Here is a 26,576-nt window from a genome sequence, read left to right on the forward strand (position 1 = left end):
TTAAAAAAGCTCCCCAAGGAGGTTCTAACATGCAGCAGGGTTGAGTATATAGGGTAAGTCTCTAAGATGAACTAGAGCAGAGCTAGCCTGGGTATTAAGAAATCAGTTAACTTTTTTTTTTTTTTTTTTTTAAGATTTTATTTATTTATTTGAGAGAGAGAGAATGAGAGAGAGCGAGTACATGAGAGGGGGGAGGGTCAGAGGGAGAAGCAGACTCCCCGCTGAGCAGGGAGCCCGATGCGGGACTCGATCCAGGGACTCCAGGATCATGACCTGAGCTGAAGGCAGTCGCCCAACCAACTGAGCCACCCAGGCGCCCCAGAAATCAGTTAACTTTTTATTACAACAGTACAGATGTGGGGATTTCAGATCATTACTCTTTCTTCTTCCTCCAGCAACTGAGAGGTCTGCTTGTAAGTGTTAAGGGTGTAAGGAGGGGACACAGGTGTCATATAAACCCCAAGGTCTACTGGATGGTCTGATAAGAAATGCTCCTTATGAATTCAGATAGTATTTTAAGTCCTCAAAGAGGAAGGATATATTTTGGGGGGAAAAAAACTTTTTTAAAAAGCAGTGACCCTCTCTCAACAACTGATAGAACAATTAGACAGAATATCAGCAAGGATATAGAGGAATAGGAAAGAACAACATAGGGGCGCCTGGGTGGCTCAGTCGGTTAAGCGTCTGCCTTCGACTCAGGTCATGATCCCAGGGTCCTGGGATCGAGCCCCGCTTTGGGCTCTCTGTTCCACGGGAACCCTGCTTTTCCCTCTCCCCCTCCCCCTGCTTGTGTTCCCTCTCTCACTGTGTCTCTGTCAAATAAATAAATAAAATCTTAAAAAAAAAAAAGAAAAGAAAAGAACAACATCAACCAACAGAATCTAACAGACATTTATAGAACACTCCACCCCAAAACAGAACACCCATTCTTTTCAAATGCTCATGAAGCACAAACCAAGAGAGACCACATCATGGACTATAAAACAAACCTCTGCAAATTTATAAGACTTTCTGTCAGCCAGAGGGTATTCTCCAACCACAATGAATCAAACTAGAAATCAGTAAGAGAAAGATAACAGGAAAATCTCCAAATACTTGGGAACAGAGTAATACACTTTTAAATAACCCACTGGTCAAAGACAAGTCTTCAAGGAAATTTTAAAATATATTTAACTGAAAGAAAATGAAAATACAGTATATCAAAATACATAGAACAGTTAAAGCAGTGCAGAGAGGATGACCCGTAGCACTAAATAACAACTATTAGAAAAGAAAGGTCTCAAAGTACTCCAACCTCCCGTGTCAAGAATCTAGAAAAAGAGCAATATAAACCCAAAGCAAGCAGAAGGAAGGAAATAATAAACTGAGAGCAGAAATCACTCAGAGATCCATGGGGGAACATAAAGTGATCAAGAATTCAGGGATTGGAGCAATGCAGCCGCAAACCAAGGAACACCAATGATTGCCAGAAAACCAGCAGAAGCTAAGAACCAAGGAAAGACTCAGCACCCTCCCCCAGCCCCCAGGCTTCAGAGGGAGTGCGGCTCTGCTGACGCCCTGATTTCAGACTTCTAGTCTCCAGAACTGCAAGAGAATAAATTTCTAGGGTCTTGAACCACCCAGTTGGTGGCACTTTGCTATAGTAGCCTAGAAACTAAATGAGCTTCTAATTAGGTGGGGGGGGGGGGGAAGGAAGAGAAAATTTGATTAATCCAACAAAAGGTAGGAACTATTTTTTAAGTAGCAAATGGGAAAAAAGGTTTTATAGAACAAATACAAAACACAGAATAATATTCAAATATATCAGTAATTCAAAAATTACGGACATATTAAACTCATTTGTGAGAATACAAAAAGCTGAATGGCTTTACAAATCTGATTCATTTATGGTCTTCCAATAACATTTCTAGAATAACAGAACAAAATCATAGAAACCAAATAAAAATGAAGAACATGAAAAAGATACACCAAAACCCCTGAAAAGAAAAAAGCTTGTGTAGCAATGTTTTTTTTTAACTATTTATTGAGAGAGAGTGCATGGGCACATACACACGCATGGGTAGAGGGCCAGAGAGAGCAAATCCCAAGCAGACGTGGAGCCCAAGGTGGGGCTCAGCCCCAGAGCCCATGAAATCGTGACCTGAGCTGAAATCAGGGGGTTGGACGCTTAACTGACTGAGCCACCCAGGTGCCCCTGGTGTAGCAATATTAATATCAGAGACAAAAAGGAACAAATTCATGCTTATGACACACCAAGGAGAAATAACTACAGTGTTCCTAAACAACACAGCCTACAAAAATATCCAGTGAAAGCTGACAACTGTTAAGGACAAATGGAAAAATGCACAGAGTGACAGATGTTCTCTTCTGAAAGAATCTGATAAAGTATGCAGAAACACACTAGTAGGGTTACAGATCATGTGAACAAAGTAACTAGCAAGATGAATCTAAAAATGTGTTCCAAACCCTAATCCCAACAAACAGAACTCACATTTTTTTTAAGCACTTGGGAACATTTATAAAATTATCCATGTACTAGGTTTCTAAGAAGTCTCAACAGATCTCAAAGAATCCTGGTCATACAGACAATAGCCCTCGGCAAAAACACACTATTGTTTATTTCTGATTCAAATTTCATTCTAAGAGACATGCAAATAATGTGGCAATACCTATCAAAATTTTAAATACACATTTCCCCTTTGCCCTCCAATCCATTCCTTGGAATTTTCCCCATAGATACATTTACAAATGTGCAAAGAGAAGAATGTGCAAGAGTTTTCATCACCGTATTGGCCGTTATTGCAAAAGATACAAAAACCTTCATGTCCACCATTGCGGGAATGATTCAACTGTGGTCTTGTCAGAGAAGTGACTATTAAGAATGAGGCGACACTACGTTTATGATGTTTATGATATGGAAGAGCTCCAAGATCTGCAGGATGTGCAACAATGTATATATATGGTCACACTGTTGTTGTTGTTGTTTTAAATAGAGGGGAAGGGCATTTGTTAGAAGGTGGAGGAGGGTCAGAAGAGCTCCAAGATCTGCAAGATGTGCAACAATGTATATGGTCACACTGTTGTTGTTGTTTTTTAAATAGAGGGGAAGGGCATTTGTTAGAGGGTGGAGGAGGGTCAGTAATATATCCTCCAGACTGAGAAGGCACTTTGAAAAACCGAAGCAAGCCTCTTCCTTCCTTTTACACAGAGTTTTATTCAGGGAACTTCACTGACAGGGCAATAGGGCAGGTGGGTGGACAAGCAGGCAGACGGGCAATGGAAGCAGTAATATGCAGCCAATTCTCCACACCTTCACCCCCACCTTTCATGGAGCTAGGGGCACGGTGGGGAGGTCCCGGGTAGTTACCTCCAGTGGCACCATCTGCACGCCAGAGGGGAGAGCGAGGTGGAGGGTCAACGAGGGAGTTAGTGTTGTCAGCGCTCCTACATTCGAGAAACACCCTGCTAACACAATGTACTCACAGTAGTTGCTTCCTTAAGTATTAGGAGACAGGGAAGGCTTATTTTCACTAAAAGATCATACCTGCATTTTTACCATGTTCGTATATTACTATTCAAATAGGCAGAAAGCTTTTAGTCCCATTATTCATTTAAAATACAGCATCTAAGTAAAATGAAGTCTCTAGTGATAAGCCTAATAAACTGAAGAAATTCCAGATTCCTTTGCACATTCCCTTCAAATTCCTTTTTTGATGAACTGTCAGGCTAACATGTCTGTGCAATTAAACCAGCGAACATGTTCAGCAAGCTTTCCAAGAGGTTCATTATCTGACTGGTATACATAAAGGTGCTCAGTCAAAAACTGCAAAGTCGAACCAGTACAAACAAATGGAAGACTGCTTCCTTTCATTGCAAACCAACTTGGCGAATCCTAGCTACCTCTCTGACCTCTCTCTCCTACCTATTCCAAAAGGACACATCAAGTACCTTCTGGCCTGCCTCCGGACCTTTGCATGTGCTATCCTGTTTCCTGGAATGATCCCATCCCCTCACACTCCCACCAGATAGTAACATGGCTTACTCCCTGGATTCACGGAGATCTCTGCTCCAATGTCACCTATTCGGAAAGGCCTCCCCTGACCAGCTGATCTAAAACAGTACTACCTTCCCAGACCCTCCCTACCTCTCTACCAGCTTTATTTCTTTTTTCCTCACTTATCACTACCTGACATGATTTCACTGCTTGTCTGTTTGCTTCCCACACTAGAAGATAAGCCCCATGAAAGCAGGGTTGACTACTATCCAACAATACCTTGCAGCACACAGTAGGTACTAAATAATCATGATTTAAATAAAATTTGCACATGCTAAGTCTATAGCACGGTTTTAGGTTTTAGCCAAACCTTAACTCACATAATTTATTTTTTTCCAACTGCAGCTTTTTCTCCTTTTACACCTAGCCAATGATCAAAAATAGGGTAAAGAGAAGACTTCTCTCTGGAGAAAGAACAGACTCAAGAACAGAGAAATAACTTGTACCATGATGCTGGATTTTGTTGAAATCAACATTTATTTTCTTGGACATCTAACCATAAAAGTTAGGGGAAACCTTTTCATACAGTATGAGGAATAAAAACCCAATGCTACAGAAGTACCCTAAAAGAAAGACTGACTTTAAAGAAGTTTGAATCTAAGCTTACGGGAGGGACCTTGGCCCTCATGGCCCGGCAGGTGAATCCGATTTAGCTAAGTTTCTGAGAGTCAAGGATTCAGCTGCCTGTCCCCTGGAGGGACAGCACCATTCCCTATCAAATTCTGCTCTCTATTAGACTTCTCCCATTTACCTCCTCTGGGCTTCACTTATCAGAGAAAGGGCACTAATCTATGTCAGAATCCTAGGGACAGAAAGAAGTCTCTCCACCCTGCTGCTTTGGGACAGATCTGCTTTAAGGCACCCCCCACTCCTGCTTTGGTTTTTTAAGGGAGCCCCTAACCCTATCAAGCACTGAGTCACAAGCTCATCCAGCACTCTGGTGTCCAAGCTCTGACCCAAAGGGAAGATGGTGTTAGCTCTATGACACTGAGCCAGATGTCCACCGTCCCCAGCCCTTCCCCACCACACCCTTGTAACCCACTAAATAGAGAATCCCACCAAATCCCACCACACCCATGTGGTTCTCTGAGGGCAGGTTATATACTTTTATGGATTAGCACACAATCTGGTACCACCCTCCTAAAACAGCTTCTGGAACCCAATTCCAGCCAAGAAAGTAACTGCCTACTATTAAAAGACCAAAACAAGTAAGAACTAGGTGAGCCAGCACCACCAGCCCCCACCACCGCCGCCCACAGGCTTCTCTAGTCTCTAGTCAGCCAGCTCTCAGCCTAACCTAATTCCTCCGCGAATCAATATAAGACTTGTATTTCTTCTCTTGTTTTTCACTGGAAAAGGAGAGGCATTCCTAATTATTGCCAATCTTATATATCTTCAAATACTTGAGGGCTCCTTTCTGCCTTCTCTTCTCTAGAATAAATGAGCTCTCTTCTTTAAGTCCATGGCAATCATCCAATTTCCTTCACTGTCCCCTTGATCTTGAAAAAGTACAAGTTTGAATCACAGATAAAAACAGTTATATTGCTGCAAGTTCTCCTCCTCTAATATTTAAACCTGCCCAATTATTATACTTCTTGGCCTGTTATACTTTAAACAGAGCAAAGAATGAGAAAACAATCACTTTTTCAAGTGTCTGCCGCCCCTGACCCTGGGTTACCTGGGCAGCGTATGCTTACAGCACTTACCTAAGATTATAAAGTACTCCAGTGACATTATTACAAGAGAGGGCAGGAACAGTGTCAGCCTAATGAGGCAGCAGATTATATCTGATGGTCTCCATCGGAAAATCAGCACAGGCCAGGCTGTGTGCTAATCAACTCACCAACGGCCCTTCACTCTGGGACAACGGTAGCCTTTGTCTACACCTGAGAGGAAAATGAGCTGCCTTCCTTCTAGTGCTAATAAGTTTGTGGAGAGGGGTTATGTTCCATGGGAAAAGCTGGGCTCTCCCGGCCAGGGCAAGAATCCAAAGCAAGGCCCAAGAAGGCAAGACATTCCTTCCCGAGTTGGAACTCGAACCACTTCGCTTGAAGGCAGACACTGTGTCCTTGAGCTCAGAATCACCAGCACTTCGATAGGGCCTGACATGTAATAGGGGCTCCATGTCTATTTACTGAATAAAATGAACGAATGAGTGATTAAGATTTTCATTTGGTGAACTTCCTGGTAACCAAAGCAAAATATTAATATACTGGTTCACACAGTTTTCGTGTGTGAATCAAAGAGAAGAAAACACTACTTCAGAAGATAAAGTACTGGTAACATTGTTTTGAAGAATGTTGAGCACAAGCTTCTGTGAGTTCTGTAAAAAGCCTCCGTTGAAAACCCATGAAAAAGGCCAACAAGAAGTCATTTCTACCTAGCAAATACTGTAAAGAGCACTATCTAGTGGTCACACATAGATTTTTCCCATCCACACTGCTTATGGGGCAAAGATCAAGGTCAGGCATCCTTAACAGCCAACAGGAACCCCTTATGGCATCTCACTCACTCACACTGGCTGGCTGGGCAGGGGACAAGAGAGCACAAGTTCCCAGGGGCAGATCATTCCCAGAGGGTTAAATTCGGTTTAGAAATGCATCCATGGTTTCTCAGAGAGTGGGCAGATTCCACTTGCCAATGACGTATAGTTAACTCTAGACCAATGACAAGAGACGGAGTCCATGTACTCAAACAGGGGGTGCAGAGAGTAACAAAGAACAGAAACTGGGCTTAAAAAAAATAATTTCATTGAATAATACTATCCCACATCCTCTCTCACCCCAGGAGGGAAAAAGCCACTCTCTACTGCCCTAGATCCTAAGCAGGATAAAAAGAAACTCAGATGAAGCACTAAGCCTTCCAAATTCTGGAATTTAATGATACTGCAAAAGAACAAAAAGTGAATGAACTGAATGAAAACAGCCTTTTGAAACATCCATCCAAATGAGATCTATGCTAGATTTTCAAACATGAAAACTCTACGGTAAAAGTTATTTGAAACATGGGTTGCTGCCTTTGGAGTAAACGATCAGAGAGCATTTCATGTAAGTTCAGGTGGGGAATTTCTGAAGTATGTCCACATTCAAGTGGAGATCAAAGAAGCCCAACTAAAAGAATTGTGGACTGACAACGACAGCGGTGGTTTGAGGAGAAGTTCTTTTAAAAGGGCTACCTTGAAGATGAGGACTCAGACTTTGGAGGAACCAGGGTGATCGGCAATGGAAGCAATCACATGTGAAATTCCTTAGATAAAAATTGATTAACTTAAAAAAATACATACATACATACATACATAAGAACGAAGAGCCTGAGAGCTCCGCATGTCCGCCAGGTTGAGGTGGGGCGGCAGATCATCTCGCACGCTGTTAAGAAAGAGGCAGTGTCACTGATACATTGTGCCGAATGCACCCAAAAGGGTAGTATCAGGATCTAAAATATGTATTCCTTTGACCCAGCAATTCCACTCCTAGGACTCGATTCTAATGAAAGGTATTTGTTTATAAAGCGCAAAGATGTACAGATTAAAGGACTCCATTGTAGCATGTATCAGTATAGTTTATGGAAGAAAAAATGGAAACAATCTAAAAGTCTATTAACACAAAGTTGACTGACTAAAGCCCGGCATAAAGAACTATAATGATTCTTTCACTCCTGCATGCACAAGCGTTTATTGGGCAACTGTGATGCTGAGCTTGGTTGTGGGTACGTGAGTTACATTACCCAAAGTACAAAAAAAATCCCAGGTCTTGTTGGGTTTATGTTCTAGACGTAATGCTTTTAAATAAACGCTTTTAAGGGGAAATTCCAAAATGGCTACATATTTTTGAAATACATACATATACGTATCTCTAAGACATGTATTTTTGTGTACAGAGAATGTTAGATGTGCCTTTAAATGTAGCCCCCCTTGCAATAGCTCTCAAGCCCCCGTGGGCTCAGAACAAATGGGAAGCCACGGGAGCACTTTTAAAATTAAAAAATAACACCAAGCTTGAGCTTGGAACACAGCCTGAGCTTTGGAACACACTAAGTAGGTTTGACACTGGCTTTGAGAAAGTAGACACTAACTGAATGATCTGAATAATTTACTTAGCCTCGTTAATGCAGTTTCCCCTTCTTCGACTCACAGAATTATCATAAGAGTTCAGAGGAAAAGAAAAATGTCTCACACTCTTCACGGGATGCCTGGAAAATAGTAGATGCTCAATAAAGATCTTTCCCGCCTGTTCTCCTCAGAATGCCTTGGGATGCAGAACACTTCACCACTCAATGTCTTCTCTCCTAGGTGATGATCCAACTTACAACAAAAAACATTTCAGTAAATATTGTTGCTGGATCAAAGAATTTTTCAAGTATCTCTCCTCTCTTTCCCACCCACACAAAAAGCAATCAATCTTCTTTCCCTTTGCAACTACATCTTCATTCTTCTCAGCATAATTCTCTCTTCACAAAAGCGACTGGTTCAAAAAAAATTTTTTTAATTGAGCAGTTATCCATTAGCTGATTCTCACCTGTATTCTGCTGTCCACATTTGTCTCCATAAAACAGTCCTTTCCTCACAAAGCCCAAGAGATCAGCAAGTGCTATTTGTCTGAGGCAACTGGAAGACTCCACCTGCCAGGGCAGGCTGCAAGTCCTAAACTGACTACAGTGACCTCACAACTTGCTTCTACTGGAGGTTTTCCCCTAGTTCACACGCTCTGCTTAATGCCCCAGCCTGCAAGCCCAATAAATCTTTCTTAGAGTATCTATTAGATAGTTGCAATCGTGAAAATAAAATCCAGCGGCATAAAGGAAGCTCTCTTGTGGGCCCACTGCCACCTGGGAAATGGATATTCTAGCAGGGAATCTGCTAAGAAGCTAATCAAGACCCAGAGTCTGCAGGTGCCAGAGTTAGCCTCCAGCCGCAAGCTCAACCAAAAGCCACATGAATTCCTTCATTGAGTCCAGGACCAGAGTAGCTTATGGAGTATTGAAAATAACATTTCTTATAACTCGCTACCTCTATACCATGTTTCATCAGATAAGTACTTTCAGGAACTTAGCACCAAGACAAGAATTGTATCTTCTGAATACAATTCAGAATTACTTCAGAATTCTGAAGGAATGCTCAGTTTAATCTTCTAGGCCTATGAGAACTGTGTAATCCATTTATTTTTCTTTTTGCTTTGGTTACCAGGAAGTTCAGAACCAGATATAGATCTTAACTCATTCACTCATTCATCTATTCAATAAACATATAGAGAACCCCATCACATATCAAGTATCACACAAAGTGCTGGCAATTCTGAGCTCAAGGACATAGTCCATTTTCCAGAAAGTCTTGGACAGATACTGAATTAACAAGTGGCCATAACTATGACTGAGATACACAGAGTATAGTCAGAGCTCAGAGGAACCGCATGCCATGCCGCCTGCTGGCAGGAATGGGGGCAGTGGGTTGGAAGATGGCAAGGAAAAAGAAATCAAGAAAGGTACCCCTTAAAAATGACATATTAGCTCTGCTCTTGGTAAATTAGCTCTCATTTGATTTCTGATGTTTCTGGATTCTTTTAAAAATGTTTTAAACTTTCACAGAAATAGACTGAAAAATACATATTCATTCATTCATAAGCATGTTTAAATATACATACTGAACAATATTCTTTTAACCTAGAGGAACCCTCAATATTTACAAAATACAGCTTCTAGTGGAGTATTACAAGGGACCCTGGGGAAAATCAGATATAACTAGGAGTAATCTGCTTTGAAGAGTTGATTCTTGAATATCCTGTGAATATTTTCTAGGATTCCAAAATAACTTTGGTTTAAAAATATGAAGGTATCTTATTAATTTATCATATTCCTAACTTTGTCGGCTTCACTATTGTTGGCTCCAGTACACCAACGTCAAAGATCTTGATTTGATAGCTCTGGGCCGGTCGACAGTGATTGACAACAAGGATTAACTATATGGTTTCTAGATGGACCCTGGCTTACTTCCAGATTTAGCTAATGTTAAACCAACACATTCCTTTGCCTCCCCCGATAGCAACATATTCCTTTTCCGCGGCATACGCTGTGAGAGAATGGGGTCGCTGGCACAATTTCAAGTTATATCATTGATTCAAATCTATCCCCAAGCAAACCTGCTTTTATTTCAGAGGAACACTCTCTAGTGATCTGAATTGCAGGGGCAGTAAAACAATTGTACATTTATGTAGCATTCCCAGCCCCAGAGGAATAGTTTTCTAGGCCTGCAAATACCTAAGAAGCAATAAAGAGTTTCGTGGGTTGGAGGAGTCTCCTTTTTGTCTGTTTTGTTTTTTTTTTTTAAATCAGAATTCCATGTAATAGAAAGATGATGAATTCGGTGCTTAACAACAACTGCTCTAATAAAGTATATTATATGCATAATTCTCACTTAAGAGTAACTACTGCATAAACCTATGGTAAAAGTGGTAATATTCAGCTTATCTATCAGAAGCAGCAAGAAAAATAAGTTGTGCCTTCAGGGAAGAGCTGCGGGGAGATGCCGACTGACTACTTCCTTGGGTTTCCTCTGCCCAGAACATTCTCCAGCTGGTATCCACAGGGTTTCCTCCCTCCCTTCCTTCAGCTCTCTGCTCAACTGTCCCCTTATCAGAGAGGTCTTTCTTGACCATATTTCTTTAAAAGCAATGCTTGCATTCCCTAACCCCCTTCTCTACTTGCTTGTTGCTTTTCTTTCTTTCTTTTCTTTTCCATGTATTTGTTTGTGCACAGCACTTACTACCACCAGAAACAGGTTCCTTTTCTCTCTTCCATGAGTCTAACATATGCCCAGAGAGCAGAGGCTGGGTTTTGCTCAATATTGTATCTCCAACACACCTGGCACCAGGCAAGCATTCAATAAATACTTGATGAATGAATGATTTCTTTTTAACTCTTTCCACTCACTCACATTCCATCCAAGCATCTCAATAGTGAAACCAAGGCAGAGAGAAGGTAGAAATTTTCCCAACATCCTCTTCTCTCTTATTCTAGCAAAGAACAGCACTCTACGAAAAAGTCAAAGCTGATCCAAACAAATGCCCCAAGAATCTGTTAATCCTGGCACATACATCTAGAACTGTACCTTACAGAGCAACAATTGAATGTATTTTGATTTAGTGGCTCTGACACTCTTGAAAGGTGCCCACTTTGCGTGGTTCCCAAACATGGTCTCCAAGAGTTTCTCCATAAAAGGAGAAATCAAACACTCTGTCAAGTTATCACCTTAAAATGAGACCAATGTAACTAACTATATTGACTCCCTGTCCAGCATCTAAGTTAAAGGGGCGGGGAGAGGTACTAAGACCAGTGATTACCAAGGACACTGTGCATGCATGAACTTCATTAAATGGACCACACAGCTCCAGTTTACAAAGGCTACTTTGCACTTCAGAATCTCTCCAACCAACAACATTACCTTCCTGAATATGAGTCTATAAGACCCTGTAAGTCTTAAGTGTAGCTAAGAGGAAGAAACCCAGATACGCCAAGAAATGAAAGGCTGTGAATCACTTAAATCACACGAGATCTAGAACCTACTAAAAACAGAACCATGAAATAGAACTAAATAAGCAATAAAGTGTCTGATCCATAATTGCTTTTGGTTCTGTTGCTACAAGAGCACATATCAGAGAAAAAATTTTAAGAATGAGTAAATAAGTAAAAGCTTCAGTCCACAGAAGCTAAGGGGCTCTGGGCAGACCATAATTCTGTCTCAGTATTCTGTCTTGACGTTTGCTACCAAAGTGTTCTACTAAACTGCCTGCCAAGGAGCAATGAAGCAGAGCCCTAGTAATTCTCTCAGCAAGCTACTGAGATTGGAAGGCTAATTTAATGGGGCAGGGCCAAGTGCACTTAACAAACTGCACATCTGTAAGATGGAAATACGTTGTCCTCGTCTTTAGCAGTAACTCTCACTAAGTAGCTCTCAAGGAGTTTTGAAGCCTTTCTCCTTCTCGATGTGTAGCTGCCAATGAGTGTACTTCCTTCTGCAGAAAAGAGGCTGCCAAAATGGGGGGCTGTACCCTAGACCCACTGGAGCTGCTGTGAATTGAAAATTTTGAGCTGCATCTGATCCCGTCCCTGAAGAACACATGGAATCTTGTTCTCCATGTTAGTAACCTATACACCTTTTCTAAGTCCCTTTCACCTTGCCCAAACGGAAATCAAATCATGGAATCACATGGAAGGGGAGGGCATTTCCACGTCAAGCTTTTGGGTGTAAGCCAGGCCACCTGGGCGGCCCCGAGATATCTGCTTCTATCTGCTGTGCATGGGGAGAGTGCAGCCCAACCCTGAAAAAGAGGAGTTTTCAAGACCTCAAAAAGATGAACTCCATTTTAAGCATGGCTATTCTTTTGATGTAAGGAATCAGACTCTTGTCTGCCCAGCTTTATATGATTCTATGCAACATGGCTCTGACTTGCCTAGGATTACATTTCTAAAAAAGGGAGCATAACTGTATGGAAAGCACCCATGACACACGGCTTTGCTCAGCCACTCACTGCAGCTCTGGGCACATCACTTCTCCTTTCTTGGTTTCCGTTTTCCCAGCTCTAAGGCAAAAATAATAAGACCAAAATCATATCTGAGACTGCTGTCTACCTTCAGATCCTCTGGTTTTCTGGGGTTTTCTGGGATGTCTCTCTCTTTGAAAGTAGTATTTTCATCATCCATTCTTTCTGGCCTTTCTGGTTAGCCCTTATTCATCCCCAGAGACTTTACTAGTCAGATGTCCTTTGCCTTATGCTGGAGAATATTCTGTATGACTCTTCAAGTCACATAAGAGACTAAGACACACGCGTACTTTCTTTGGGGAGCCTGCAGATAGGCCCTTTCTAACCCTTGGCTCATAAACTCGTATACAGAAGACTTGCAGCCTTTAAGTAATTAGTGACCTTCCCAGAATGCTTTTCTCTTCTCTCCCTTCTCTTCCGTTTTCCTCATATTTTCTCAATCTTTTTCTTTTTTTCCTCCTTTCTCATCTTTTCTCACTTGGTCCTGCCAGCACAACTAAAGGGGTTATTTAGTCCCATTGGTAACCCGTAGGAAAATAAGAAATCGCTGCTTATCTTCAACGAACAGAACCATGAGATTAGGACTGAAAGCTATTTGAAGCACATTCATGTTGACAACATTAAGAAAGCTGTAACATATGTGGAAAACCCCAAAGACTCCACCCCAAAACTGCTAGAACTCATACAGGAATTCAGTCAAGTGGCAGGATATAAAATCAATGCACAGAAGTCAGTGGCATTCCTATACACCAACAAGACAGAAGAAAGAGAAATTAAGGAGTCAATCCCATTTACAATTGCACCCAAAACCATAAGATACCTAGGAATAAATCTAACCAAAGAGGCAAAGGATCTGTACTCAGAAAACTATAAAATACTCAGGAAAGAAATTGAGGAAGACACAAAGAAATGGAAAAACGTTCCATGCTCATGGACTGGAAGAACAAATATTGTGAAGATGTCAATGCTACCTAGAGCAATCTACACATTCAATGCAATCCCCATCAAAATACTATCCACTTTTTTCAAAGAAATGGAACAAATAATCCTAAAATTTGTATGGAACCAGAAAAGACCCCGAATAGCCAGAGGAATGTTGAAAAAGAAAAGCAAAGCTGGCGGCATCACAATTCCGGACTTCCAGCTCTACTACAAAGCTGTCATCATCAAGACAGTATGGCACTGGCACAAAAACAGACACATAGATCAATGGAACAGAATAGAGAGCCCAGAAATGGACCCTCAACTCTATGGTCAACTAATCTTTGACAAAGCAGGAAAGAATGTCCAATGGAAAAAAGACAGTCTCTTCAACAAATGGTGTTGGGAAAACTGGATAGCCACATGCAGAAGAATGAAACTGGACCATTTCCTTACACCACACACACAAATAGACTCAAAATGGTTGAAAGACCTCAATGTGAGACAGGAGTCCATCAAAATCCTAAAGGAGAACACAGGCAGCAACCTCTTCGACCTCAGCCACAGCAACTTCTTCCTAGAAACATCGCCAAAGGCAAGGGAAGCAAGGGCAAAAATGAACTATTGGGACTGCATCAAGATAAAAAGCTTTTGCAAAGCAAAGGAAACAGTCAACAAAACCAAAAGACAACCGACAGAATGGGAGAAGATATTTGCAAATGACATATCAGATAAAGGGCTAGTATCCAAAATCTATAAAGAACTTATCAAACTCAACACCCAAAGAACAAAGAATCCAATCAAGAAATGGGCAGAAGACATGAACAGACATTTTTCCAAAGAAGACATCCAAATGGCCAACAGACACATGAAAAAGTGCTCAATATCGCTCGAAATCAGGGAAATCCAAATCAAAACCTCAATGAGATACCACCTCACACCAGTCAGAATGGCTAAAATTAACAAGTCAGGAAATGACAGATGTTGGCGGGGATGTGGAGAAATGGGAACCCTCCTACACTGTTGGTGGGAATGCAAGCTGGTGCAGCCACTCTGGAAAACAGTATGGAGGTTCCTCAAACAGTTGAAAATAGAGCTACCATATGATCCAGCAATTGCACTCCTGGGTATTTACCCCAAAGATACAAAAGTAGGGATCCAAAAGGGTACATGCACCCCGATGTTTACAGCAGCAATGTCCACAATAGCCAAACTGTGGAAAGAGCCAAGATGTCCATCGACAGATGAATGGATAAAGAAGATGTGGTATATATATACAATGGAATATTATGCAGCCATCAAAAGGAATGGGATCTTGCCATTTGCAATGACATGGATGGAACTGGAGGGTATTATGCTGAGCAAAATAAATCAAACAGAGAAAGACATGTATCATATGACCTCACTGATATGAGGGATTCTTAATCTCAGGAAACAAACTGAGGGTTGCTGGAGTGGTGGGGGGTGGGAGGGATGGGGTGGCTGGGTGATAGACACTGGGGAGGTTATGTGCTCTGGTAGGCGCTGTGAATTGTGCAAGACTGTTGAATCTCAGATCTGTACCTCTGAAACAAATAATGCAATATATGTTAAGAAAAAAAAAAAAAGAAGATAGCAGGAGGGGAAGAATGAAGGGGGGGAATCGGAGGGGTGGACGAACCATGAGAGACGATGGACTCTGAGAAACAAACTGAGGGTTCTAGAGGGGAGGGGGGTGGGAGGATGGGTTAGCCTGGTGATGGATATTGAGGAGGGCACGTTCTGCATGGAGCACTGGGTGTTATGCACAAACAATGAATCATGGAACACTATATCTAAAACTAATGAGGTAATGTATGGGGATTAACATAACAATAAAAAAATTTTAAAAAAATGAAAAGGCAATCCACAGAATGGGAGAATATATTTATAAATCTTGTATCTGCTTAGGACTTGTATCTAGAATACTTAAAGAACTCTTGCAACTCAATAATAAGACAACCCAATTTTTTTAAATGGGCAAAGGATCTGAATAAACATTTGTTCAAAGAAGACGTGTAAATGGCCAGTTAAGTGCCTGAAATGATGCTTAACATCATTAATTATGCAAATAAACATAAGAAGATACCAACTAGCATTACTGTGATAAATAAGATAATAACAGGTGCTGTTCACAATGTGGAGAAACTGGAACCTTCATACACTCCAAGCTGGAATGTGAAATGGTGCAGCCACTCTGGAAAACAGGCAGTTCATCAGAACATTAAACACAGTGTTACCATGTGATCCAGCAATTAGAATTGAAACGTATGTCCACCCAAAAACTTGATCATGAACTTTCATAATAGCCTAGAAGTGGGAACAATCTGGGGCGCCTGGGTGGCTCAGTCAGTAAAGCATCCAGCTCTTGGTTTTGGCCCAAGTCATGATCTCATAGGGTGTGGGATGGAGCCCTGAAACAAGATCTGCACTCAGCAAGGAGTCTGCTTGAAGATTCTCTCCCTCTGCCCCTCCCCTCGCTTAAGTGCTCTCTCTCTCTCTCTCAAATAAATAAATCTTAAAAAAGTAAAAAATAAAAAGTGGAAACAAAAAAAAAAGAAAGCTGTAACATAAAAGCATAGGAGATGAAATGAATTCAGGATTCCAAATGGAGATCAACAACTACCTTCATGTTGAAACACTCTAAGACACTGCTTTGTGTCAAAAGTTCTTTGATAAAAACTCGATGCTTAGAGTAAGATACGGAAACCACAGTATTTAACCAATGTGCAAGCAGCATAATCCCAGAGATTAATGAAACTCCAGATCACAACCGTTTCATATATTTTTGCTAAGCAGGAGTGGCTCGTGTGGTGAGGATTTGTAGTTCAATCAAATTATCTTCTCTACATCCACTTGTGAACATAATACTCACAACATCCATGTGATTAACCAAAGCAGCCTAGTCCAGGAGGGTTGCCAACGGCAGACAGCAGTGTGGCATATCTAAACAAATGAACATGGAAAGGTATCATTATAACTGAAGTTGCAGACATTTAGGATATAAGTTTTTTTTAAGTAAGTAGGAAACTTTAGACAGGGGAGGAGTCCTAAGGAGGTCCTTAGGCTCAATAATCTTTCCCAGCCACACACCAGGTGCAAGAAGGACTCAGACTTCATACAGCATCCTCTTGTCCCCAGGTAGAAAGATCTGGTGGGATGCAGATGAAGTGAGTGCAAATTTTAAGTAGTGGAAGGAATAGGGAGGAAGAACACAGTGGATGCTCCTCTCCCCAGTCATGGAGAATCGCTTCATCTGGCCCTGCTATAACTCAATGGGACCAGGCCCCCTTCCTTTTCAGAGGCACAAACCTTTGGTTCCCCGGCAAGCACCCTGAACTGTGTCTCCAGGTGTAAAACAGAATTTGCCAAGTGCCTAAGATGGATGACTAACTCCTGTCCCTCCTTGATCAATCACTTAGACATTGTCTGCCTAAATAAACTCCTATGGAATGACCATAGGACACAAGCCAAACCACTCTGATGTCCAAATTAAAATACCTGACTTTTCCCCCTTCCCCTCCCCTTCAAAAAGCATTTAACTTTTTTTCCCTAGAACAATAGGATCATAATACATCTGGAAACTTGCCATTTTGGCAGCAGGGGCTGGAGGACAACAGAGCAACACAAACTACATCCTGAGCAAGAGCCTAAGCTCCTGGCTGTGTCTGGGGTAAATCCAAAGCAGAGAAAGGCAAGGCTTAAGGTGTGAAGGGAGAAGAGTTGCTGCTTGAAGTCCTGTTCCAACAGACCTCTCAAGGGCATCCAGGGAAGAAGAGTATGCATTTACTATATTTGAGCACAAAGCCAATAGCACCCAGGCTCCTGGACCAAAAGTGAGGACCTGGGATGGAGCAGAAGTATAAATCTGGGGGAGTAAGAAGAAAGGAAAACAGAGAGCCACTTTTTTTTTTTTTTTTCACAGAAGGAAGAACAGTACCAAGAAGGACTGGGACCATGACAAAAGAAAGATGAGACAATGTTTCTGTTCAGCATGCTAGCCCTCCATGTCAGGTACCTGTCTCTATGCCTCCTTCTCCCTCCTTCCCTGCTGCCAAGTCCTGAGCTGACATCCACTCAAGAGTCAGTACACAGAGCTCCTACTAGCACCAGGCATAGAGTTAGAAATGAAGGACACATGGAACCACAAAGACCCTGAATAGCCAAAGCAATCCTGAAAGAGAAAAGCAGAGCTGGAGTCATCACAATTCCAGACCTGAAGCTCTATTACAAAGCTATAGTCATCAAGACAGTACTGGCACAAAGTATGGGACTGGCACAAAGACACATGGATCAACGGAACAGAATAGAGAGCCCAGAAATAGACCCACAACTCTATGGTCAACTAATCTTCAACAAAGCAGAAAAGAATATCCAATGGAAAAAAAAAAAAAAAACAGTCTCTTTAACAAATGGTGGTTGGGAAAATTGGACAGCAACATGCAAAAGAATGAAACTGGACCACTTTCTTACACCAAACACAAAAATAAACTCAAAATGGATGAAAGACCTAAATGTGGGACAGGAAACAATCAAAATCCTAGAGGAGAACATAGGCAGCAACGTCTTTGACCTCAGCTACAGCAACTTCTTACTAGACATGGTGCAGGAGGCGAGGGAAACAAAAGCAAACATGAACTATTGGGACTTCATCAAGATAAAAAGCTTCTGTACAACAAACAACAAAACTAAAAAGCAGCCTACAGAATGTGAGAAGATATTTGCAAGTGACATATCTGATAAAGAGTTAGTATCCAAAATCCATAAAGAACTTAGCAAACTCACCACCCAAAAAACAAATCCAGTCAAGAAATGGGCAGAAGACACGAAGATACATTTCTCCAAAGAAGACATCCAGATGGCTAACAGGCACATGAAAAGAGGCTCAACATTACTCATCATCAGGGAAATACAAATCAAAACCATGATGAGATGCCACCTCACACCTGTCAGAATGGCTAAAATGAACAACACAGGAAACAACAGATGTTGGTGAGGATGTGGAGAAAGGGGAGCCCTCTTACACTATTGGTGGGAACGCAAACTGGTGCAGCCACTCTGGAAAATAGCACAGAGCTTCCTCAAAAAGTTAAAAATAGAACTACCCTATGACCCAGCAATTGCCTATTAGCTATTTGCCCAAAGGATACAAAAACACAGATTCAAAAGAGTACATGCACCCCAAGGTTTACAGCAGCATTATCAATAACAGTCACACTAAGGAAAGAGCCCAAGTGTCCATAGTGTCCATCGACTGATGAATGGATAATGATATGGTATATACACACAGAGAAATATTACTCAGCCATCAAAAAGAATGAAATCTTGCCTTTTGCAATGACATGGATGGAGCTAGAGTATATTATGCTAAGGAAATCAGTCAAAGAAAGACAAATACCCTATGATTTCACTCATGTGGAATTCAGGAAACGAAACAGATGAACATACAGGAAGGGAAGAAGGGGGAAAAAAGAGCAAGAGAGGGAAGCAAACCATAAAAGAACAAACTGAGGGTTGCTGGAGGGGCGGTGGGTGGGCGATGGGCTAAATGGGTGATGGGTATTAAGAAGGGCCCTTGTGATGATGAGCTCTGGGTGTTATATGTAAGTGATGAATCACTGAATTCTACTCCTGAAACCAATATTACATGACATGTTAACTAACTAGAATTTAAATAAAAATTTAAAAGGAAAAAAAAAAACCAATGAAGGACACAGAAGAATTCTATGGGTTCTCTGCTCTTAAGATACAAAGTCCAACAAAAAAGCTGGATAAAGCCCACTGGAGTCTCCTCTATTTCAACATGAGCACCACGAGCTGTGCATGCTGCCAACATCACAGGAAAGACCTGTGGCTCTGTCAAGCCCTCAGCATACCCCTTTCCTCCTTTCGAGGGTATCTTCCCCTCCCCAGTAGATATCCTTGCTATTACACAACTGGATTTGCTTTCCCTTGACTCAAAGATTCTCTCCAGTTGAAAACCAGGAGGAAGACACTCATGAAACTTCTTAGTGATTTATACTTCTGTATGAAGGAGTTAACTGCACCCATACCAAAGGGAAGATTTTCAGATGGAGAATTTGAGGGTATGCAGAGAGCAGCCCAGGCCTGGCACCTGTCCTAATTCCTTCAGGCCACGCTCTTAAGAACTATCCCACTTGCTATATTTTATATATTCTCAAGCCTGGGAAATCATTAACGCTCTAAGTAATTCCACATGTAATAATTCTTATATTTGTTTCCTTATGAGGGTCTTAGAAGTCTAGAGGAGATGGCTTTTTTAGAACCTTCCTAAACATACAGATTTGGGTCATTCGTGCTGGACACGTCCCCAGTAGATAGCCAGCAGAGGACCTCCTTGTGTTTGAAGAACAACCCCATATGCAGAGTTTTAGGAAGCATGCAATAAACCCCAAGATTGTTATTCACCCACTCAGCATGACATTTCAATCAATCAGGAATTATCATTTTTCATCAGAAAAGAGATGAGATCCCCCTGGTGAGTTCTCCCTTCCTCTCATTTGTTAGGTTAAGGTAGGTGGCCTATGTAACTCTATTCAGATTTTCTTCTGGAGTACAATCAAAAGGATCAGAACACTAGGCAAGATTAAAAATAGAGCCATCTCTCAAGAGAAAATAAAAGGCAGGTGTTATGTTCTTCCTTGGCATGTCCTTAAGCATCTGAGCAATGAACAGATACATAACCTTTTACACCCCATCTTGTTGCTATTTTGTCAATACAAACGGCTCTGTAATTGCCTTGAGAAATTCTGACTTGTTTTAAAATGTTATTTTTAAAGAGAAAAAATTTAGGACATGTTTCACATTCAAAGACGCTATTACTACTGTTCACTGAGAACATGGAGTACCTTACACATTCCTTCAAAGGTCTCTATCCAGATGAGGCAAAACCGCTGAGTATTACCTTACCACCAAATAAAACACAGTTCTATCTCCACTTTCCATCCTTGTGAGACTCATGTAATCATAGCAGCTGCTCATCAATAATATGAAGGGAGATGCAGTACCCTTGATTAGAACCAGAACAAGGAATCAGTTTCCAGAAAATTTCCCTAAAGTCCATGATTGGGATCTATAACTTAAACCAAACAACTTGCTCTATTTAGACTGGCCTCCCAGGAGATTTCAAATGCTATCTGAAGGTATAATTTTTGTGTCTGCATTCAATAAAATCTTACAGGGGAAAAAAAAAAAAGGAAAAAAAAAAAAAAAACCCTACATGCCATATCCAAATCTCTGAAAAGCCAGCTGGAAAAATGTAATTCAATTCCAGAAAAATTTATCAAATGGTAGGTGTAGCCAGGTATAAGAAGAAAAATGAGACACAAACCTAATTTTCAAGAAGCAAATGATGCCAATACCATATCTAAGTGGAAAGAGCCACTTGGATAATGGGTTATGTTTTTTCTTCTAAATAATCAGTTGCATGACATAACTTAGTTGAAAATATATCTTTTAAAGAAATTAAATACCTAAATATGGGGTCCAATTTTTTTTTCCTTAAAAGAAATAGTCATTGGCTTATACAGTATTATATTTTGAAGATACACCTCTGACCATTGACCTCAGGGTTATCAGCAAAGAAGACCATAAGGTAGTATGTGAGATGCTGAGTGATGAGGGCACCATTACACCCCATAAGCCAGAAGTAGTCCCAGGACTCAGCCTATGATCAGACACAAGTTAGCTATAACAGAGGAAACAAGGAAGTGGGGCAGCCTCTAAAGAGATCAAATTTTCTGCTTCTAGCCCATACTCTTAAGAGGCCCTTTTGCTACAACAAGATCCTGGATAAGTAGAACAAACTTTATATTGCATTTCTGACCACCAAAAAAGTACAGAATATATTCCAAAGAAGTGTACGCACAAATAGAGAGTGAGAGAGAGAGAGAGAGAGAGAGAGAGGAAGGGAAGAAAGAAATGTAAGATAAATTCAAAAGCGTTAGTGGCAAGCATACACACACGTCAGGGTTGCCCTGGGAGCAGATGCTCCAGCATGAGGAACTGAATGCTGGGTCCCTCACAGGGTTGGGGAGCTGAGCCTGACACTCATGAAGTCAAGACCCTTGAAGCGGGCTAACATGGTCCTAGGTCAGTCCTGCCCCCAAGCTCCAGGACACAAGAAACGCAAATCTTCTTGGAGAGAAGCTCTCAATTTAAGTCCTTAATGTTGCTATAAATTAAATTTAATCAAATATAAGCTCTCAAAAAAAATTTCCTCAAAACACAAGAAAATAAAGCAACATAAATGAGAGTTGCCAGGAACAGAAGGACACCCACCCTTAATTTCCAAATATTTAGCACTCTCAGAGAGTACTAAACAAAAATATTTAATGTAATAGAATATGGAATAAAAAATGAATGAGACTTTAAAAAATATTAAAAAATGATCAGAAATATTCACAAATTAGCCCAAGAGAATTTTCAGAGACAACATAAAATCATTTAAATTAAAAACTCAATGGACAAGTTAAACCTAATATTTACCAGAGCTGAAGACAGAGTCACTTGAACCGATAAGAGTTCTAGAAAAAAGTGACCAGAATGCAATAAAAAGAGACAGAAAGTATTAAAAGGATATTGAGAGGCATGGAGCATAGACTAAGAAAGTTGAAAATGGAAGTCCTAGGAGAGAATTGAGATTGGAAGACAGGCAGTTTTGAGACATAACGGCCAAGGTTGATGAAAGACACAAATACAAAGACACAGAAAACACTCTATACCAAGCAGAATAAAAAGAATTCCATATCTAGGCACACTAAAGTGATACCGCAGAATACCAAAGACAATGACATTATAATATCACCCACAAAAAAGATCAACAATTAGATTGACAGATTTCTCAACAGCAACAACTGAAGTCGGAAGACAGAAGTGTACCAATCTTCAAAGTGTTAGGAGAATAGAAATATTAACTGTATTAAAAAGAAACCACAGTCCCAAAATGGCGTCATTTAGGCCAAGTCACCAAACTGGGGCTTAACACCTAACCTAATTGCAGTTTCAACCTCCCCCAGAAATGTAAGTCTTAAAAGGTCAGTCAGGAATTTTCTGATAAGCACCAATGAGGTAATCTGTCACATGGGCCTAGAAGATGAGGTAAATTTTATCTAGTCAGACCCCTGAGTTCCCCTAAGGTATGGTGATGTCACCTGGAACAATCCTGTCTTTTTTTTTGCTAATAACTTTCTTGCCCCATCCTCCTTCCTATAAAAACCTTCCATTTTGTACAACTCCTCAGGGTACCCCTCTACTTGCCAGAAGGGATGCTGCCTGAATCATGAATCCATTAACAAAACCAATTAGATCTTCAAATTTACTCGGTTGAATTTTTCTTAACAACTAGAACACCCAATAAAGCTTTTTTTTTTTTTTTTAAGAAGGAGAATGGAATATATTCTTTTAAACAAAAACAGAAAGTTTACTACCAACAAATTTCCCTAAAGAAATGCCCTAAAGGTTGTACTTTAAAGATTTATTTATTTGAGAGAGAGACAGAGAGCAAAAGCAAGCGAGCACGTGTGTGCAAGGGGCAGGAAAGGACAGGGAGAGAGAATCTCCAGCAGATTCCCCGATGAGTGAGGATCCCAATGCGGGGCCTAATCCCACAACCCTGAGATCATGACCTGTGCTAAAACCAAGAGTCAATGCTTAACCGACTGAGCCACCCAGACACGGGAAGGATGTACCTTAGGAAGCAAGAAAATGAACCCAGAGGAATATCTGATATGCAAGAAATGACAAGCAGAAAAGACGGTAAATACATAGGTAATTTTATACAGGTATTTTTACCAGTCGCTGCAAAACAATGCTAAAACTAAAGTGTATCTCATGGTGGTAAAAAGTCAGAACTAAAATATTAAACACTATAATTCATGAGAATGATTAAAGTACTCCCAGAGGCTGTGTTCCTTAGAAAGGGGTTATGATCCTAATGAACTGCATTCACAAAGGGGGAAAATGGCACTGGGGCCCTAATTGGCCTGGACCACACCAGGACTCCCCACTTTCCTTCTCCCCTTAGACCTGCCCCTCCCCAGTTTGTGGGGAAGAGTTGGGAGGTGGGGGAGAACCAGCAGATCTGACGTGCTTCCTGACAGAAGGGGATTCTGGGTCGGTCCCTGAGAGAGGAGGAACAGCTCAGCCAAGAAAAGGCCTGGAGGCAGACAAAAGGCAGTGTTTTTGCAGCCAAACTTTCAGCTGTGTCTAGAAAGTAATCCACTTACTTCACTTTCAGACCAGACTAGGTGTGGCTTTGTTGGTGAAGGGCTTTGTTGGGGCCCTGCATTGTTTAACTTCGGCAAACAGGCTTGGGGATTAGGGATTTGTGAAGACACTTCGCTGCCTGGTAGGGGAGGATGTGTTTGAGCTCCTGGGTCTCACCAATGGAGAGTTTTGGGGTGGCAGGGAAGAGATGACCTGAAAGGTCTATGTTTGACTGGGAAAGTCCAATTTCCTCCTGGAATTTTTCTGCTAGGTACAATCTGAACTCATCGACCCACATTAACTTCCTTCTTGAGAAAATAAAAATCACAACCAAAGCCTTCCATCTTCAAAGGCTTCCTTGTGACTTGGTTACCCAGTTTGGGTCTTGAGTGTTAGGGTCGGCCTCCAGGAAAATTACCCAGAGAAGCTTCCTGAGGCCAGTTCATTACTTTTCATAATTTGGATGGTGGGGTTGGTGAAGGGAGAAGCCGGTGAGGAGCTGCACTATAACTGGAATCCTAATTTGTAGAATACAGGCTCCTTTTTACATAACCCTAAAGCAAACAGCATAAGGTTAACTGGCAAGGGAGAAAGTGAGTAACATACTTCAATGCCAGTAACAAGTTACTGAAGACTTATCTGTTACTAGGTTCTCTCTACCTCTGAAGCTCTCCATTAGAACAATCAGTGAGCAGTGGAAACCGTGAATGACCACCCTGTTATTACAACTCCAGAAGCATTAGAAGTGATTCTAGGGGCGCCTGGGTGGCTCAGTCGTTGAGCGTGTGCCTTCGGCTCAGGTCATGATCTCAGGGTCCTGGGATCGAGACTTGCATCAGGCTCCCTGCTCCGCGGGAAGCCTGCTTCTCCCTCTCCCACTCCCCCTGCTTGTGTTCCCTCTCTTGCTGTGTCTTTGTCAAATAAATAAAATCTTAAAAAAAAAAAAAAAAGAAACGATTCTAGTCCTGAGAGCCGCTAAGGACAAAAGGTGTTGCCAGGTTAAGAATACCCAGCTATTCCAGCAAGCATACCCGTTCATAGTATCATATGATGCCTCAGTTACATAACGTGTCTTATAACCCCTGCCTAAAAAACAGACCGGTGTATTTAATACCAAACATCCATTACCTATTTTTCCCTTCAAGCATGTAACTGCCTTGAGTGTTAATATAAATTTTCTGCCTATATGCACAAAGACAATGCCCAGTAGAAAAATTGTCACTGATAATTACAAGGCAGTTTCTCCCAGCCCCAAAGATGACTATATATTGATATCCCCCCAAGAAGTATTGCATTCAAAATCCATACAACATGCGGGGGGGCAAGGCAGTGAGAAATTAAGAGACATTCTTTAATTTTTTTTTTTTTTTAAAGATTAGAGAGAGAGAGAACTCAAGCAGGAGCAGGGGGAGGGGCAGAGGGAGAGAAATCTCTAGCAGATTCCCTGCTGAGTACGAAGGGGGCATAGAGTTCAATCTCACAACCCTGAGATCATGATCTGAGCCGAAATCAAGAGTAGGATGCTTAACCGACTGAGTCACCGGGTGCCCCTAGAGATATTCTTTGATATTTTCAAACAATGAAATTAACACTTCAGAAAATCAGTCCCCAAACATCTATGAGATTTCACTATGCTACTTGGTTATGGCAGAAATAGGAAGAATCAGCCTTGGATTCCACAGGAAAGAGTCCCGAACAAGAAAATCATGTAGCAAATGAGCCACGGGGATCCTGTTGACTAATATCATATTTCTTAAATATGTGCTACTAAATCATCCAAAACCGCATGAATTCTTGATATGAAGATTCATAAAGTCTTTTTAGTGCTAAAAGAGAGGTTTAAAAAAAAAAGTCCTTCCTTCCTCCTTTAATCAATTCACAGAGGCAGAGATTACCAGTCCATGGTTAACTCCATGGTAATTGTCCAACTTGAATTATATGCAGACCTTTTTTTGAAGAAAAATGTTTGGGGCACCTGCGTGGCCCAGTCGGTCTGACCCTTGGTTTTGGCTCAGGTCATGATCTGATGGGTCATGGGACTGAGCCCCACGTGGGGCTCCAAGCTCAGCAGGGAGTCTGCTTGAAAATTCTCTCCCTCTGCCTGCCTCTCTCTCTCCATCTCTCTCTCTCTCGCTCGCTCTCAAAGTAAGTGAATAAATCTTAAAAAAAAAAAAAAGAAACAAAAAAGAAAAATGTTCCCTCAAATCCCCCCAATGTTAACTTTGTTGTTTTTAGTGTGTTCCTTAGAAAACAACAATATAAAACCAGGTACAAAATCTTTAGATGTGTCACCCTTTGTCTATACAAACCAAAGCACGTGTATAAACAGATACAATCCAAACTACAGAACAAACAGCATTCAAATTAACTGTAGCTTAACATGTTAGATCATGTTCTGCTGAAACCACACTGCTGCCCCGGTGAGGATATATACGGTACTGGCCACTGATTGCCATGGCATGGGTCCTTTTGAGCTCGGCAAGCATTTACTTCCGTGTCCTATGGGAAGACTGGCTACTCCCACCACTTCCCTTCTAGAAGTGCTGTGAAACCTTTCTTCATCAGCCTGCTCTGTGAGCATTTGGTCTTTAAATGCAAACAGTGCTTTGGTGTCAAGTTAGTTCTACCCTGGTTTTTCTTAGGAACCCTCCATTTTAAACAGGTTCTACTTGACACTAATTTGAACACAAACCTAAATACACATTGGAAATCATAACCCGGTGCTTAGTTATAAGACAGATACCCAATGAACCAGGATGGGCCTAGGTAAAATTTTTATCGCCATGAAAATGAAAGCAACATCTTAAAAACCTTACCTAAGACTC

The 26,576-nt window shown here is 41.2% G+C and overlaps 1 protein-coding gene across 6 annotated transcripts in view; it reads right to left on the bottom strand.

Annotated features, from left to right (window-relative positions):
- Window positions 1-26,576, bottom strand: part of LYPD6B (LY6/PLAUR domain containing 6B) — a 166,713-nt gene that overhangs the window by 68,232 nt on the left and 71,905 nt on the right. For 2 of the 6 annotated variants that reach the window (XM_032410756.1, XM_032410707.1), the window contains exon 2: window positions 16,400-16,470. The exons of the other annotated variants lie outside the window; for them this stretch is intronic. The gene's annotated coding sequence lies outside the window, so the exon portion shown is untranslated. The remainder of the gene's footprint in view (window positions 1-16,399; window positions 16,471-26,576) is intronic. 6 annotated transcript variants of the gene reach the window in all.

Source organism: Phoca vitulina, unplaced genomic scaffold (assembly GCF_004348235.1).
Source record: "Phoca vitulina isolate PV1807 unplaced genomic scaffold, GSC_HSeal_1.0 scaffold1, whole genome shotgun sequence".
Lineage (NCBI taxonomy): Eukaryota > Metazoa > Chordata > Mammalia > Carnivora > Phocidae > Phoca > Phoca vitulina.